Source organism: Lactuca virosa, chromosome 1 (genome assembly GCF_052849685.1).
Source record: "Lactuca virosa cultivar CGN04683 chromosome 1, Lactuca_virosa_CGN04683_v6, whole genome shotgun sequence".
Taxonomy (NCBI): domain Eukaryota; kingdom Viridiplantae; phylum Streptophyta; class Magnoliopsida; order Asterales; family Asteraceae; genus Lactuca; species Lactuca virosa.
This window is the reverse complement of record NC_136426.1, coordinates 126,102,557-126,109,416: the sequence shown is the minus strand read 5'-3', so window position 1 is coordinate 126,109,416 and position 6,860 is coordinate 126,102,557.

Sequence of the window (6,860 nt, the reverse complement as noted above, 5' to 3'; positions counted from 1 at the left end):
CACTTTTTACGACATTCGGCCCCGTGCCGGTTTGTCGCGAAACTTCGACAGGTCATAACTTCTTCGTTATAACTCGGATTTCGGCATTCTTTATATATCCGTAATCCTTGTCACGCCCACTACAAGTTTCTTAATAGATATCGGCTTTATCTAAAATTTAATTTTTGACGCTAATTTTTATTCTTAATTAATTAAGCCCTAATAATTAAGCATAAAACACATAATTCACATAATATTCACATAATTCCTTTTCATTTCTTCAAAATGAGTTACAAAGATTAACCTAGACTATAATGTCAATATAAATGCCTAGCCTAGAAACACGGGCATTACACAAGAGGTCCTCAGCCCATTTCTGCAATTATCTTATAATTACAATATCAATCCCCTTAATTCAATTAACCTCTTTTGACCACAAAATTAATTCTAAATTAATTCTTGACCAATGTTAATTAAATAATATGATTTCTTTTTTAATATATTATTCACATAATATATTAATAAATCACATTAATCATCTTCCTCCATTAATCATCTTCCTACAATCGGGTCACATACATACCAAATATAGTTATGGGCTTAGACACCTAATCGAACAGTCTCCCACTTGGATAAGTCTAATAACTATAAATGCAAGTACGACTTCAAAATCCGATTACCAATCGTAGCTCTCAAAAGCCATTGTCGAACTCTGACACGTCCTTTAGATAAGGGATCGTATAATCCTCCGTTCTCAAGATATCGTGTGGACAATTACATGGAACATAGTCATACTTATTGTCCAACAGTTTGTTTCTCGATCTCTGATCTGTCTGACATAGAACTTAATTGAACACATCAATTCAGTCTTGATCGGGCCCTGCACATAAGTCAAACCAAATCATCGAGGGGCCCAATATATCGCTTTTAATCCTCGTAGGATAAAAGGAACAGATAAACTTCGACTCATATGATTGTACTATTTACTCATCAAATCGTACACAACAATACGTTTTATAACATCAAGTTACTGATGTGTTTACGTATTATCAATGCACAACCAACTCGTAAACAACAACTCATATATCTAGGTTTAAAGACTATATCATATTATCGTCTCACAATCACTCGTGATTAAATTTCATGAAGTGATTCATGTGAGTGCGGGTTTAATCCAATACTCAAATCTTATTTCAGGAGCACTCATGAACGTTGCATCAAACTTTTGCTATGTCTAAACTCTTAGACAATCTACAAGCCAATTCATGACAGTCTTCTTTCATACTTACTTCCAACGTATGATCGACTGTGGATAGTTTAAATAATCTTATTATTTAGGAAGTCAAAACATGCAAAGTGAAACAATAATAAATAATTAACACAAGACAGTAACTTTACTCATAAATAATACTCCTTTATTTAATCATCAAATGTTAATTACAATTTATCTATTACAAGTTTCTAAAATCTATCTAATCACTAAAACAAATATCGTCCTTCAGCCCAATGCTCCTAGCGTGCTGCAAGTGCTTAACCCTACTCAGTCCCTTCGTAAGGGGATCTGCTGGGTTCTCCTCTGACGATACCCTCTTTACTACGAGGAGTCCCTATTCTACCCGATATCTAATGAAATGATATTTTCTGTCGATATGCCTGGATCTGCCATGATCCCTCAGTTCCTTGGTTAAGGAAACCGCACCTTCGTTGTCACAGAAAATCTCCATAGGCTCCTTTATGGCCGGTACAACTCCAAGGTCTCTGATGAAGTTTTTTTTAGCCATATTGCCTACTTTGACGCTTCGCTTGCTGCTATGTACTCTGATTCGCACGTTGAATCAGCTACGGTCTCCTACTTGGAACTTTTCCAAGTCACTACTCCTCCATTCAGGGTAAAGACCCAGTCCGACTGAGATCGGAAATTATCTCGGTCGGTCTGAAAGCTGGCGTCACTATACCCTCGCACTCTTAAGTTATCGCTCCTACCGAGGATAAGGAACCATTCCTTAGTCCTTCGTAAGTACTTAAGAATGTTCTTTACTGCAGTCCAATGTGCTCTACCAGGGTTCCCTTGATACCTGCTGAACATGCTCAAAGCGAAGGCCACATCAGGGCGTGTACACGTCATAACATACATGATCGAGCCAACAACGGAAGCATAAGGTACTCGACTCATCTCTGCTATCTCGACTTTGGTACTCGGGCTTTGAGTCTTACTCAACTTGGTATTGCTTTGGATTGGTAAGTCCCCTTTCTTGGAATTCTCCATGCTAAAACGTTTTAACAGTTTATCCAAGTAAGTACTTTGACTAAGTCCTATTAGTCTTTTACTCCTATTTCTCAATATCCTTATCGCAAGAATATAAGCAGCTTCTCTGAGGTCCTTCATAGCGAAGCACTTCCCAAGCCATGACTTCACCTCCTGCAAGGTTGGGACGTCGTTTCCTATGAGCAGTATGTCATCCAAATACAATACGAGAAAGCTAACTATACTCCCACTAGCTTTGACATATACGCAGGACTCATCCTCGCTTCTCGGAAAAAAACTCTTTGACTTTCTCATCGAAAGAAAGATTCCATCTGCAAGATGCTTGTTTCAATCCATAAATGGATTTCTCAAGCTTACACACTCTATTAGGGTGCTCTGCATTGACAAAACCCTCTGGTTGACTCATGTAAACATCTTCAGCCAACTTTCCATTAAGAAAAGCGGTTTTGACATCCATCTACCATATTTCATAATCATGAAACACAGCTATGGCTAGCATAACCCTTATAGATTTAATCTTCGCTACTGGCGAGAAGGTCTCATCATAGTCAACTCCGGGAGTTTGAGTAAAGCCCTTTGTAACCAATCGCGCCTTATACGTGTGTACTTTCCCATCCATGTCGATCTTCTTCTTGAAGATCCATTTTCACCCCGACCGTCTTACGACCTGGTACATTGTCAACCAAGTTCCAAACTTGATTTTCATGCATGGACTGAATCTCGCTATCCATAGTCTCTTTCCATTTTGCAGACTCCGGGCCCGCCATGGCTTCCTTGTAGTTGTTAAGTTGATCCAAATTTATTAGTGTGCTATCACTAATAAACGTATCACCTTCACTTGTTATATGAAAACCATACAACACAAGTGGAACACTAACTCTACTGGAACGTCTAAGAGGTAAGGACTTGTCAATCGGTTCAACAAGAGTTTCCTCCTCGGGTTGATCGCTATTGTTAGAGGTTCCTTCACCACTTGATTCTTGAAGCTTTTCAATATCAATTTGCCTCCCACTGTCCTCTTGGCATACGAGTTCTCACTCTCGGAAAACCCCTCTCCTCGCAAGTAAGACAACATTGTCACTCGGTCTATAGAAGAGATATCCAAAGGATTTTGTGGATAGCCGATGAAAATACACCGCTCACTAAGAGGTTCGAGCTTATCGTGAGTCTCTCGTCTTACGAAAGCCTCGCAACCCCAAACCTTGATATGTGCCAACGAGGGAGCTTTCCCTGTCCACATCTCGTGAGGTGTTTTGGCAACCTTCTTAGTCGGGACTAGATTAAGGATATGGGTGGCAGTCTCTAAGGCATATCCCCGGAATGAGATCGGTAACGAAGCTCGACTCATCATGGAACGAACCATGTCCAATAAGGTTCGATTGCGCCTCTCAGCCACACCATTTAACTTCGGTTTCCTAGGTGGCGTCAATTGCGAAACAATTCTCCATTCCTTGAGGTAGTCGTGGAACTCGATACTAAGATACTCACCACCTCGATCGGATCGGAGCATCTTTATCTTCCTGCCCAGCTGATTCTCCACTTCTTGCTTAAACTCCATGAACTTTTCAAAGGTTTCTGACTTGTGCTTGATTAAGTAGATATACCCATATCTGCTATAATCATCGATAAAAGTCACATAGAAGCGGTTCGCATCCCTTGTGGCGGATCTAAAGGGCCCACATACATTGGTATGTATGAGATCCAATAAACCCTCATCCCTCTCACTAGTACCAATGAAGGGTGACTTGGTCATCTTTCCAAGTAAACAAGACTCGCACGTATCATCGTCCCGAAGGTCGAATACCTCCAACACTCCATCCTTTTGGAGTTGGGCTATGCGTTTCTTGTTGACATGTCCAAGACGACAATGCCACAAGCATGCTTTATCCAAACCATTGGAAGAATCGATATGCAACACATCATTTCCTAAGTTGTCTACAACCATCACAGTTTCATATATTCCATTACAAGGCAATGCTTCAAAATAGAAAGTACCATTATTGAAAGCATTAATAGAACCAGTTTCATTATTAAATGAAAATCTAAAACCTTGTTTATACAAACCATGAAAAGAAATAATGTTTCGTGTCATTTCTGACGAATATCAACAGCTATTCAAATCTAAACCTAACCCACTACTAAGTACTAAAGATTAAACTCCAATCTTGGTGACAGGCGACGCTTTCCTATTCCCCATGATCAAGTTTATCTTCCCATGCTCCACATCCCTACTTCTTCTTAGACCCCACAAATAAGAACAAATGTCAAAACCACATCCTGTATCGAGGACCCAAGACATAGCATGTGATGAGTTATTAGAAAAATAGTAGAAATACCTGCGAAGGTGGGCTTTATCTTCCCATCCTTGATGTCTTGCAGGTACTTCGGGCAGCTTCGTTTCCAATGCCCTTTTGTCGTGGCAGTAGAAGCACTCTGCATCCTTCGGTTTGGAAGGGGGAGCAGCAGGACCAGATTTGGTTCCACTAGAAGAGGTACCATCGTGGGACTTTCCCTTGTGGCTCTTAGAAGGAGCCTTCCTCTTCTTTCCCTTCCCTTGCCCAATAGCCAAGACAGGGGCGGCAACAGTAGGAGTAGACGCAACAAATTTGCCTTTTAGACTACTCTCAGCAGTCCTTAGCAGGCCTTGAAGCTTGCTTAGAGTAACCTCCTCCTTTTTCATGTGGTAGGTCATACGAAACTGGTCGTAGCAAGGATGCAAGGAGTGTAGAATGATATCTATGGCCAGTTCTTCATCGAAGTTGACATTCAACTTCAGCAAGCGGTCCACGTACCTTTGCATTTTTCTGTAGGTGGGCCATGATGGACTCTCCATCCTTCATTTTAGTAGTGATCATCGCAGCGATGATCTCGTACCTTTCCTTCCAAGCACTTTGATGGTACATTTCCATCAAATATTGATGCATCTCGAACGGATAGTAGTCCTCGTAGGACTTTTGGAGTTCTGTAGTCATTGTTGCGAGCATGATGCAATGAACCTTTGTAGCATCTCTCTCATGAGTCTCGTACGCAACAATTTCTTCGGGAGTAGCAGTGTTGGTGTCAATCTCCTTCAGCTCCGTGTCGAGAACATACTCTTTGTCCTCGTAGCGGGTGACTATGCGGATGTTGCGGATCCAATCGTTGAAGTTGGACCCATCAAATATCACCCTCCCACACAAGTTCATGAGTAAGAATGAGTCAGAAGGGGTTGAGCCAGAAGCATTGTTGTTTGGAGTAGGCATATGAAAAAGAAAAGAGACAAAGTTTAGATTAGATAAGAATCCCTAATTTAACACCCAAATGTAAAATTAGGCCTAGGACCCAACACAATTATTTACAATTCAGAAGAGGGATGTCGTAATCCAATTGAAAATAATTTAAAGGTAAGTAAATGACGATTTACTAATTTTCATCATGAAAAACAAAAAAGACAATTAAGTTTTAAATGAGTTGAAATTCCTAGATTCTTTTGAGATTCATTAAACTTTTCAATGGCATGTTTAAATCTCGATATGCCCTTCAAGTTTGTGACTGGGATACCGAGGATCACAAACAATGTGTGAATAACCATGCAAATGTACTTGGTACTCTCGATGTCATTTACCACCTAATCAATGTGCCGGTTAACCACACACGCTCCATTGATATATGATAAACATCGAGCTACCCTTTGCCACCTTTTCTAGTCCCAAATTAGTGTGTCGGTTAACCACACACGCTCCACTAACGACTTGGCAAGGTGCAAAGTGTAATTTCATGGAATAGCATCATTTTCACATTTTTCCTAAAGTAACTAAGATTGGGAATTTATAAAAACATTTAGTTACTTTATAGATCATTATACTTATTAATGAGGAATTAGTTGCCCTATCCTACCCGTTCGGCTAACGACCCTCCACTAGTCAAGAGTGCGGTGGGTAAGAGTGGATACCCAATGGCGGTCATTTTATAGGCCACTTCCTTAAACACCCCTTATAGACCAGCTTCGTGAATGAGGCATACTAACGGTAAGACTAGCTTATCTTATACATATATATTCAATTATTAATCTTATAATATTATACTAGTATAAGGGTTGAATTTTAAACTTGTAAAATTCTAGGGTTTAGAATTTAAATATTTCAAAATTAAAACTATTAATCAAAATTTTAAATTCCAAAAATTAAGGGCAAGTTTTGAAACTTTTCAAAACCTTATAGATCAAATTTCAAATAATTTAATTATTCAAATAATTTGTGATTATCTAAATTTGACCTAATTCAATTTATGGCAAGATAATTCATATTAAATAATACAAATAATCTATTTTACCATATAAACAACTGATTATCTAATTATTTAACAATTATCTTCTAATTGGATGTGGATAATCAACATAATATTGAAAAATCGTATTTTATCAGTCAAAAACGTTTATGGTAATTATCCCAACCAAATTCTAGTCAAAATCCTGAAAAATCTGCAAAAACAGACGAGCCGACTCGCCGAGTCACAGACTGGACTCATCGAGTAGCCCTGACTCATCGAGTTCATCAGGTGACTCGACGAGTTCATCAGTAAGATGCATTGTTTTCGACTTTTTCAGCTTTGAACAATTTAGCTATGCATCAAATAC